Raw genomic sequence first — 12,335 nt, forward strand, 5'->3', positions numbered from 1 at the left:
GTTAGTCCCTGTGTGAGTTGTTTCAGTGTTCTTGTTAATTTGTTCACTTTACTGTCTTGTTTTTCCTAGTTTTGTTCCTCCACTTTTTGGGAGTGATTTTCTGTTGTTAACTTTGTAGATATCTCTTGCTTTGTCAAGCTTCATATTTTGTTATAAATAAATACTCTTTATTATATATTTGTACTTTGTTTGAGTCGTGTGTGTGGGTTCATTTTTTGCCTTGCTCAGTCGTGACAAGATGCATATCAGAATCAGAAACTGTTTATTACTAAGTAACATACATTACAAGGAATTTGCCGTGGTCTGAAGGTGCTATTGTTTTGACAACAAATATGTAGAATATAAAAGGTAAAATAAAAATAAGATAAGATAAATAACAAACAGTGTAGTGACCAAAATAAAGTGTCCAGTAGGGGGTGGGTGCGTTAATGTAACGCAGGGGGGACAGGGGTGATGTACGTTAATATAACGTATAACTTGTGTTTGTGTTCGGGGGGGGGTCAATGTAAGTTCGTCAGGTTGACTGCAGAGGGGAAGAAACTGTTTTTGTGGTGGGAGGTTTTGGTCCTGATGGACCGCAGCCTCCTGCCAGAGGGGAGGGGGTCGAACAGATGGTGTCCAGGGTGGGAGGGGTCAGCAGCGATCTTCCCTGCTCTCCTCAGGGTCCTGGAGGAGTACAGGTCCTGAAGAGATGATGTTCAGCTCCCTCAGGAGCTTGACGGAGCTTGACGGACTGGTGACTGGAGGTGCAGCTGTTGGTGTACAGGGAGAAGAGTAGAGGAGAAAGAACACAGCCTTGAGGGGAGCCGATGCTGATCGTCCGCGAGTCTGAGACGTGTTTCCCCAGCTTCACGTGCTGCTTCCTGTCAGACAGGAAATCTGTGATCCACCTGCAGGTGGGGTCAGGCACGTTCAGCTGGGAGAGCTTGTCCTGAAGAAGAGCCGGGACGATCGTGTTGAAGGCAGAGCTGAAGTCCACGAACAGGATCCTGGCATAGGATCCTGCGGAGTCCAGGTGCTGGAGGATGAAGTGTAGGGCCAAGTTGACGGCGTCGTCTACAGACCTGTTGGCTCTGTAGGCGAACTGCAGGGGGTCCAGCAGAGGGTCGGTGATGGATTTGAGGTGGGACAAAACCAGGCGTTCAAATGATTTCATGACCACAGAGGTCAGGGCGACGGGTGTGTAGTCATTTAATCCTGTGGGCCCTGGTTTTTTGGGGACGGAGATGATGGTGGAGGCCTTGAAGCAGGCTGGCACGTGGCATGTCTCCAGTGAGGTGTTGAAGAGGCTCTTGGCTTGTAGTTGGTGATCTGTCTGAGCCCCCTCCACACAGAAGCAGAGTCGTTGGAGGAGAACTGGTCTTGTAGTCTCTCTGAGTACAGTCGTTTAGCTTCCCTCACCGCCTTGCTAAACTTGTACTTGGCTTCCTTAAACTCTGCTCTGTTGCCACTCTTAAACGCCTCTTCCTTTTCCAACCTCAGCTGTCGCAGTCTTTCTGTGAACCAGGGTTTGTCGTTGTTATAACTCACCCTGGTCCGAGTTGGTACGCAGCAGTCCTCACAGAAACTGATATATGAAGTCACAACCTCTGTGTACTCATCCAGACTGTTGGTAGCAGTCCTGAAAACATCCCAGTCAGTACACTTTCCGGATCACACCTTGAAGATTTGGCAGCAAAAACAAAAAGGTTAAAAGGAGAGGGTCTGGGGAGGGAGGGGGGGGTGTCACACACACAGACACAGCTAACACATAACACATTACATATATGAACGCTAACACAGTGCTCTTTAACGAGCTCTCTCGTGGCCAACCGGTCCATCATCCTCCTACACACCAAGCCTACCGTGTGCGGCTCCGTGTATATCACCCCCTAACCTTAAAAGTATAACATCACCCCTTTGACTTAATCACCTCATGGGAAAAACAAACAGAGGGAGCTCTCAAGAGCAAGATCCTAAATAATGTAAAATATTAAAAATAGAAATAAAAGGCAATACCATAGGCAGTAGGCAACAATAGCCAAGGGGGAAAAATCAATTCTTAAACCTTGAATAAGACAAAACAATAATATGACAGGGCAACCGTAGCTCCTAGGATGGGATGAGAATTATATATCTATATACACAGAAAAAAAAAAAAAATATATATATATATATATATATATATATATATACATACACCCAGCAATATATGTGAGTGCATGTGCATATCCCCACTTAAATACACACTGAAACAAATATTTCTTTGTCAATATTGTCAAATCTAGTCAACAAAATCCTGCTTGCAGTAGTCATCCCATTTCAACAGTGTAAGCATGTGTACATTTCTACTTAGCCAAGCTGAAACCAGTCTATATGCTTCACCCAGGGTTCAGTTTCTTCTTGATGTAATCCACGGCGTCTTTTGGGCTCTCGAAGATTTTCGTTTGCCCTCCTTCTGGCGTAATCACCAGGGTTGCCGGGTAACGCAGCCCATATCTGATCCCCGTGCAGGCCCGCAGGAGGCTTCTTGCTTCTTTGAAGGCTGCTCTCTTACTGTTTACCTCCTGGGTGTAGTCCGGGAAGATGTGAATCTGTCCGCTCCGACCCTCCGGTGTTCTCTCCATTTCTCTCGCCTTCTTCATTATCTCCTCTTTCTCTGTAAAGTAGTGACATCTCACGACGAACGCTCTCGGCGCAACTCCGTTCCCGTCTCGTCTCGCGCCGAGTGTCCGGTGTGCTCGATCAAGCGTCGGTGTTACTGCTAGTCCCAACTTGTCTTTCAGCAAGCCCGCCATAAAGTCTGACGGCTTTTTGCCCGTCTCGGCCCCTTCTCTTACCCCCACGACACGTATGTTGTTGCGTCGTGATCGTGCCTCGAGGTCTTCACTCCGTCCCCTCAGCTTCAGTACCTCCTTCTCCATTTCTTTCAGTTTTGTCTCAATGTTGGTTATGCTGTCAGACTGACCATTCAATATTTCATCCACCTCTTTTTTCCGTTCGTCCATCCTATTAGCCAAACTGCTAGTATGATCGCTAATCAGCCTCACCTCCCCACGTAGCAACTCAAACTGAGCTTTAGCATTCTCTTCCACGCTCCTAGCCCATTTTTCCATCTCGGCCTTCGTCTCTTTCCTTCCTTTCTCTACTTCTTCTTTGCACCTCACGATCTCGGTCTTTGTCTCCTCCCTGTATTTCGTATTCTCAACGTTGCCGTTTTTAATCTCGGACATCATATCCTTAGCCCACTGAGGCATGTCGTCGGCACGTGTTAGGCTAATATCACCCTTGCTAGCCGAGGAGGTCAAGTTGCTAACCACCGGCGGCTTTTCTCCGCCCGTTCGAGTCGATCTGGAGGTCATTTTCGGTCGTAAACTGCACTGAGAACGCACTCGTTCACTCCCAAAACAGAATCTTATTCGTCCAGCCCCCCCAAAATGATACAAATATGGCGATATTAATATTTTTGACTACTTTTACACGGAGCCTCCGCACACACGTCTTCACACGGCAAAGCACATCCGGAAGTCTTCCTGTAATAACATTATAAAGAGTCGGTCTAGACCTGCTCTATTTGTAAAGTGTCATGAGATGACTTTTGTTGTGATTTGGCGCTATATAAATAAAATTGAATTGAATTGAATTGAAAAGAAATATTTCATTAAGAATATCTGTCCTAAATGATGATCTGCCAGATCTCATGCTTGTTAGTGCTGCAAAGCTGTCAGATGCAATAACAGTGTTATTTATTTCCTTCTCTTCTATCCACTGCAAGGCCAATAATATTGCCAATAGCTCTGAGGTATATACTGACAAGTGGTCTGACACTCTTTTCCTAATATATGATTCAGTCACTCGGATATAAGCTGCTGCACCTGCACACCCTGTAACAGGATCTTTGGAGCCATCTGTGAATATGAACACAGAGTCTGAAAAATGCTGATCAAACTTTGCGGCATACTGAAAGTTGCTTTGACTTGTCCTTCAATTGCTGCTGTATATTGAGGTCTATACTTGGCAAGGAGAACAACCAGGGAAGAATGGAAGAAATTGAAACTGTGGGGCTGTACTGTAATTGATGGCCTTTGCATCACCAATCCACCCAAAACTTTTGTCTCATTATGTTCCCAGCATTCTGTTAAAACACTTTTGGCAGGATGTGTCATGTCTCGTCATTTACGTTAAGTTACCGTTTTTGTCTCGTTTAGTCATGTTGTCTTGTCATTTCCTGTTTTATTTTGTAGTATTGTGTGCCCTCTCGTTTCAGAACATTTTACTTCCTGCCCTCGTGTTTCCCGCCTTTGTGATTGTCAGTCCCCCTGATTGTTTCCACCTGTGTTCACTCACCTCATGTTTAAATAGTCTGCGTCTCCCTTTGTCTTGTGGCAGTTTGTCTTGTCCTCAGTGCCATGATAACCAGCGGTAATTCCATGTCAAGATTTCCTGTTAGTCCCTGTGTGAGTTGTTTCAGTGTTCTTGTTAATTTGTTCACTTTACTGTCTTGTTTTTCCTAGTTTTGTTCCTCCACTTTTTGGGAGTGATTTTCTGTTGTTAACTTTGTAGATATCTCTTGCTTTGTCAAGCTTCATATTTTGTTATAAATAAATACTCTTTATTATATATTTGTACTTTGTTTGAGTCGTGTGTGTGGGTTCATTTTTTGCCTTGCTCAGTCGTGACAAGATGCATATCAGAATCAGAAACTGTTTATTACTAAGTAACATACATTACAAGGAATTTGCCGTGGTCTGAAGGTGCTATTGTTTTGACAACAAATATGTAGAATATAAAAGGTAAAATAAAAATAAGATAAGATAAATAACAAACAGTGTAGTGACCAAAATAAAGTGTCCAGTAGGGGGTGGGTGCGTTAATGTAACGCAGGGGGGACAGGGGTGATGTACGTTAATATAACGTATAACTTGTGTTTGTGTTCGGGGGGGGGTCAATGTAAGTTCGTCAGGTTGACTGCAGAGGGGAAGAAACTGTTTTTGTGGTGGGAGGTTTTGGTCCTGATGGACCGCAGCCTCCTGCCAGAGGGGAGGGGGTCGAACAGATGGTGTCCAGGGTGGGAGGGGTCAGCAGCGATCTTCCCTGCTCTCCTCAGGGTCCTGGAGGAGTACAGGTCCTGAAGAGATGATGTTCAGCTCCCTCAGGAGCTTGACGGAGCTTGACGGACTGGTGACTGGAGGTGCAGCTGTTGGTGTACAGGGAGAAGAGTAGAGGAGAAAGAACACAGCCTTGAGGGGAGCCGATGCTGATCGTCCGCGAGTCTGAGACGTGTTTCCCCAGCTTCACGTGCTGCTTCCTGTCAGACAGGAAATCTGTGATCCACCTGCAGGTGGGGTCAGGCACGTTCAGCTGGGAGAGCTTGTCCTGAAGAAGAGCCGGGACGATCGTGTTGAAGGCAGAGCTGAAGTCCACGAACAGGATCCTGGCATAGGATCCTGCGGAGTCCAGGTGCTGGAGGATGAAGTGTAGGGCCAAGTTGACGGCGTCGTCTACAGACCTGTTGGCTCTGTAGGCGAACTGCAGGGGGTCCAGCAGAGGGTCGGTGATGGATTTGAGGTGGGACAAAACCAGGCGTTCAAATGATTTCATGACCACAGAGGTCAGGGCGACGGGTGTGTAGTCATTTAATCCTGTGGGCCCTGGTTTTTTGGGGACGGAGATGATGGTGGAGGCCTTGAAGCAGGCTGGCACGTGGCATGTCTCCAGTGAGGTGTTGAAGAGGCTCTTGGCTTGTAGTTGGTGATCTGTCTGAGCCCCCTCCACACAGAAGCAGAGTCGTTGGAGGAGAACTGGTCTTGTAGTCTCTCTGAGTACAGTCGTTTAGCTTCCCTCACCGCCTTGCTAAACTTGTACTTGGCTTCCTTAAACTCTGCTCTGTTGCCACTCTTAAACGCCTCTTCCTTTTCCAACCTCAGCTGTCGCAGTCTTTCTGTGAACCAGGGTTTGTCGTTGTTATAACTCACCCTGGTCCGAGTTGGTACGCAGCAGTCCTCACAGAAACTGATATATGAAGTCACAACCTCTGTGTACTCATCCAGACTGTTGGTAGCAGTCCTGAAAACATCCCAGTCAGTACACTTTCCGGATCACACCTTGAAGATTTGGCAGCAAAAACAAAAAGGTTAAAAGGAGAGGGTCTGGGGAGGGAGGGGGGGGTGTCACACACACAGACACAGCTAACACATAACACATTACATATATGAACGCTAACACAGTGCTCTTTAACGAGCTCTCTCGTGGCCAACCGGTCCATCATCCTCCTACACACCAAGCCTACCGTGTGCGGCTCCGTGTATATCACCCCCTAACCTTAAAAGTATAACATCACCCCTTTGACTTAATCACCTCATGGGAAAAACAAACAGAGGGAGCTCTCAAGAGCAAGATCCTAAATAATGTAAAATATTAAAAATAGAAATAAAAGGCAATACCATAGGCAGTAGGCAACAATAGCCAAGGGGGAAAAATCAATTCTTAAACCTTGAATAAGACAAAACAATAATATGACAGGGCAACCGTAGCTCCTAGGATGGGATGAGAATTATATATCTATATACACAGAAAAAAAAAAAAAAAATATATATATATATATATATATATATATATACATACACCCAGCAATATATGTGAGTGCATGTGCATATCCCCACTTAAATACACACTGAAACAAATATTTCTTTGTCAATATTGTCAAATCTAGTCAACAAAATCCTGCTTGCAGTAGTCATCCCATTTCAACAGTGTAAGCATGTGTACATTTCTACTTAGCCAAGCTGAAACCAGTCTATATGCTTCACCCAGGGTTCAGTTTCTTCTTGATGTAATCCACGGCGTCTTTTGGGCTCTCGAAGATTTTCGTTTGCCCTCCTTCTGGCGTAATCACCAGGGTTGCCGGGTAACGCAGCCCATATCTGATCCCCGTGCAGGCCCGCAGGAGGCTTCTTGCTTCTTTGAAGGCTGCTCTCTTACTGTTTACCTCCTGGGTGTAGTCCGGGAAGATGTGAATCTGTCCGCTCCGACCCTCCGGTGTTCTCTCCATTTCTCTCGCCTTCTTCATTATCTCCTCTTTCTCTGTAAAGTAGTGACATCTCACGACGAACGCTCTCGGCGCAACTCCGTTCCCGTCTCGTCTCGCGCCGAGTGTCCGGTGTGCTCGATCAAGCGTCGGTGTTACTGCTAGTCCCAACTTGTCTTTCAGCAAGCCCGCCATAAAGTCTGACGGCTTTTTGCCCGTCTCGGCCCCTTCTCTTACCCCCACGACACGTATGTTGTTGCGTCGTGATCGTGCCTCGAGGTCTTCACTCCGTCCCCTCAGCTTCAGTACCTCCTTCTCCATTTCTTTCAGTTTTGTCTCAATGTTGGTTATGCTGTCAGACTGACCATTCAATATTTCATCCACCTCTTTTTTCCGTTCGTCCATCCTATTAGCCAAACTGCTAGTATGATCGCTAATCAGCCTCACCTCCCCACGTAGCAACTCAAACTGAGCTTTAGCATTCTCTTCCACGCTCCTAGCCCATTTTTCCATCTCGGCCTTCGTCTCTTTCCTTCCTTTCTCTACTTCTTCTTTGCACCTCACGATCTCGGTCTTTGTCTCCTCCCTGTATTTCGTATTCTCAACGTTGCCGTTTTTAATCTCGGACATCATATCCTTAGCCCACTGAGGCATGTCGTCGGCACGTGTTAGGCTAATATCACCCTTGCTAGCCGAGGAGGTCAAGTTGCTAACCACCGGCGGCTTTTCTCCGCCCGTTCGAGTCGATCTGGAGGTCATTTTCGGTCGTAAACTGCACTGAGAACGCACTCGTTCACTCCCAAAACAGAATCTTATTCGTCCAGCCCCCCCAAAATGATACAAATATGGCGATATTAATATTTTTGACTACTTTTACACGGAGCCTCCGCACACACGTCTTCACACGGCAAAGCACATCCGGAAGTCTTCCTGTAATAACATTATAAAGAGTCGGTCTAGACCTGCTCTATTTGTAAAGTGTCATGAGATGACTTTTGTTGTGATTTGGCGCTATATAAATAAAATTGAATTGAATTGAATTGAAAAGAAATATTTCATTAAGAATATCTGTCCTAAATGATGATCTGCCAGATCTCATGCTTGTTAGTGCTGCAAAGCTGTCAGATGCAATAACAGTGTTATTTATTTCCTTCTCTTCTATCCACTGCAAGGCCAATAATATTGCCAATAGCTCTGAGGTATATACTGACAAGTGGTCTGACACTCTTTTCCTAATATATGATTCAGTCACTCGGATATAAGCTGCTGCACCTGCACACCCTGTAACAGGATCTTTGGAGCCATCTGTGAATATGAACACAGAGTCTGAAAAATGCTGATCAAACTTTGCGGCATACTGAAAGTTGCTTTGACTTGTCCTTCAATTGCTGCTGTATATTGAGGTCTATACTTGGCAAGGAGAACAACCAGGGAAGAATGGAAGAAATTGAAACTGTGGGGCTGTACTGTAATTGATGGCCTTTGCATCACCAATCCACCCAAAACTTTTGTCTCATTATGTTCCCAGCATTCTGTTAAAACACTTTTGGCAGGATGTGTCATGTCTCGTCATTTACGTTAAGTTACCGTTTTTGTCTCGTTTAGTCATGTTGTCTTGTCATTTCCTGTTTTATTTTGTAGTATTGTGTGCCCTCTCGTTTCAGAACATTTTACTTCCTGCCCTCGTGTTTCCCGCCTTTGTGATTGTCAGTCCCCCTGATTGTTTCCACCTGTGTTCACTCACCTCATGTTTAAATAGTCTGCGTCTCCCTTTGTCTTGTGGCAGTTTGTCTTGTCCTCAGTGCCATGATAACCAGCGGTAATTCCATGTCAAGATTTCCTGTTAGTCCCTGTGTGAGTTGTTTCAGTGTTCTTGTTAATTTGTTCACTTTACTGTCTTGTTTTTCCTAGTTTTGTTCCTCCACTTTTTGGGAGTGATTTTCTGTTGTTAACTTTGTAGATATCTCTTGCTTTGTCAAGCTTCATATTTTGTTATAAATAAATACTCTTTATTATATATTTGTACTTTGTTTGAGTCGTGTGTGTGGGTTCATTTTTTGCCTTGCTCAGTCGTGACAAGATGCATATCAGAATCAGAAACTGTTTATTACTAAGTAACATACATTACAAGGAATTTGCCGTGGTCTGAAGGTGCTATTGTTTTGACAACAAATATGTAGAATATAAAAGGTAAAATAAAAATAAGATAAGATAAATAACAAACAGTGTAGTGACCAAAATAAAGTGTCCAGTAGGGGGTGGGTGCGTTAATGTAACGCAGGGGGGACAGGGGTGATGTACGTTAATATAACGTATAACTTGTGTTTGTGTTCGGGGGGGGGTCAATGTAAGTTCGTCAGGTTGACTGCAGAGGGGAAGAAACTGTTTTTGTGGTGGGAGGTTTTGGTCCTGATGGACCGCAGCCTCCTGCCAGAGGGGAGGGGGTCGAACAGATGGTGTCCAGGGTGGGAGGGGTCAGCAGCGATCTTCCCTGCTCTCCTCAGGGTCCTGGAGGAGTACAGGTCCTGAAGAGATGATGTTCAGCTCCCTCAGGAGCTTGACGGAGCTTGACGGACTGGTGACTGGAGGTGCAGCTGTTGGTGTACAGGGAGAAGAGTAGAGGAGAAAGAACACAGCCTTGAGGGGAGCCGATGCTGATCGTCCGCGAGTCTGAGACGTGTTTCCCCAGCTTCACGTGCTGCTTCCTGTCAGACAGGAAATCTGTGATCCACCTGCAGGTGGGGTCAGGCACGTTCAGCTGGGAGAGCTTGTCCTGAAGAAGAGCCGGGACGATCGTGTTGAAGGCAGAGCTGAAGTCCACGAACAGGATCCTGGCATAGGATCCTGCGGAGTCCAGGTGCTGGAGGATGAAGTGTAGGGCCAAGTTGACGGCGTCGTCTACAGACCTGTTGGCTCTGTAGGCGAACTGCAGGGGGTCCAGCAGAGGGTCGGTGATGGATTTGAGGTGGGACAAAACCAGGCGTTCAAATGATTTCATGACCACAGAGGTCAGGGCGACGGGTGTGTAGTCATTTAATCCTGTGGGCCCTGGTTTTTTGGGGACGGAGATGATGGTGGAGGCCTTGAAGCAGGCTGGCACGTGGCATGTCTCCAGTGAGGTGTTGAAGAGGCTCTTGGCTTGTAGTTGGTGATCTGTCTGAGCCCCCTCCACACAGAAGCAGAGTCGTTGGAGGAGAACTGGTCTTGTAGTCTCTCTGAGTACAGTCGTTTAGCTTCCCTCACCGCCTTGCTAAACTTGTACTTGGCTTCCTTAAACTCTGCTCTGTTGCCACTCTTAAACGCCTCTTCCTTTTCCAACCTCAGCTGTCGCAGTCTTTCTGTGAACCAGGGTTTGTCGTTGTTATAACTCACCCTGGTCCGAGTTGGTACGCAGCAGTCCTCACAGAAGCTGATATATGAAGTCACAACCTCTGTGTACTCATCCAGACTGTTGGTAGCAGTCCTGAAAACATCCCAGTCAGTACAGTCCAAACACGCCTTCAGGTCCTCTGCAGCTTCACTGGTCCACTTCTTCGAAGTTCTCGCAACAGACTTAGAAAGTTTTAATTTCTGCCTGTATGCAGGAATCAGGTGGACTATGTCATGGTCAGAGTGTCCCAATGCAGCGCGGGTGACGGCGTGAAAAGCGTTAATGACTGTGGTGTAACAGTGATCCAGAGTCCAAATATACAACTGAGCGCCACAGGAAATCATTCCTGCCTGTGGCCATCAAACTGTTCAACTCCTCCCTCAGAGTGTCAGACACTCAGAAGAAACAGACTGGAAATCTGGACCTGCTTCTACATATACTACCTCACTATTACTTATTCTTAAATGTCAGTGCAATACATATATGGTCAAACACAATAGTGCAATACATACAGTGCATCCGGAAAGTATTCACAGCGCTTCACTTTTTCCACATTTTGTTATGTTGCAGCCTTATACCAAAATGGATTAAATTCATTTTTTTCCTCAAAATTCTACACACAACACCCCATAATGACAACGTGAAAAAAGTTTATTTGAGATTTTTGCAAATTTATTAAAAATAAAAAACCTGAGAAATCACATGTACATAAGTATTCACAGCCTTTGCTCAATACTTTGTTGATGCACCTTTGGCAGCAATTACAGCCTCAAGTCTTTTTGAATATGATGCCACAAGCTTGGCACACCTATCTTTGGGCAGTTTCACCCATTCCTCTTTGCAGCACCTCTCAAGCTCCATCAGGTTGGATGGGAAGCGTCGGTGCACAGCCATTTTCAGATCTCTCCAGAGATGTTCAATCGGATTCAAGTCTGGGCTCTGGCTGGGCCACTCAAGGACATTCACAGAGTTGTCCTGAAGCCACTCCTTTGATATCTTGGCTGTGTGCTTAGGGTCGTTGTCCTGCTGAAAGATAAACCGTCGCCCCAGTCTGAGGTCAAGAGCGCTCTGGAGCAGGTTTTCATCCAGGATGTCTCTGTACTTTGCTGCATTCATCTTTCCCTCTATCCTGACTAGTCTCCCAGTTCCTGCCGCTGAAAAACATCCCCACAGCATGATGCTGCCACCACCATGCTTCACTGTAGGGATGGTATTGGCCTGGTGATGAGCGGTGCCTGGTTTCCTCCAAACGTGACGCCTGGCATTCACACCAAAGAGTTCAATCTTTGTCTCATCAGACCAGAGAATTTTGTTTCTCATGGTCTGAGAGTCCTTCAGGTGCCTTTTGGCAAACTCCAGGTGGGCTGCTATGTGCCTTTTACTAAGGAGTGGCTTCCGTCTGGCCACTCTACCATACAGGCCTGATTGGTGGATTGCTGCAGAGATGGTTGTCCTTCTGGAAGGTTCTCCTCTCTCCACAGAGGAACTCTGGAGCTCTGACAGAGTGACCATCAGGTTCTTGGTCACCTCCCTGACTAAGGCCCTTCTCCCCCGATTACTCAGTTTAGATGGCCGGCCAGCTCTAGGAAGAGTCCTGGTGGTTCCGAACTTCTTCCACTTACGGATGATGGAGGCCACTGTGCTCATTGGGACCTTCAAAGCAGCAGAAATTTTTCTGTAACCTTCCCCAGATTTGTGCCTCGAGACAATCCTGTCTCGGAGGTCTACAGACAATTCCTTTGACTTCATGCTTGGTTTGTGCTCTGACATGCACTGTCAACTGTGGGACCTTATATAGACAGGTGTGTGCCTTTCCAAATCATGTCCAATCAACTGAATTTACCACAGGTGGACTCCAATTAAGCTGCAGAAACATCTCAAGGATGATCAGTGGAAACAGGATGCACCTGAGCTCAATTTTGAGCTTCATGGCAAAGGCTGTGAATACTTATGTACATG

This window comes from Enoplosus armatus, chromosome 8 (genome assembly GCF_043641665.1).
Source record: "Enoplosus armatus isolate fEnoArm2 chromosome 8, fEnoArm2.hap1, whole genome shotgun sequence".
Taxonomy (NCBI): domain Eukaryota; kingdom Metazoa; phylum Chordata; class Actinopteri; order Centrarchiformes; family Enoplosidae; genus Enoplosus; species Enoplosus armatus.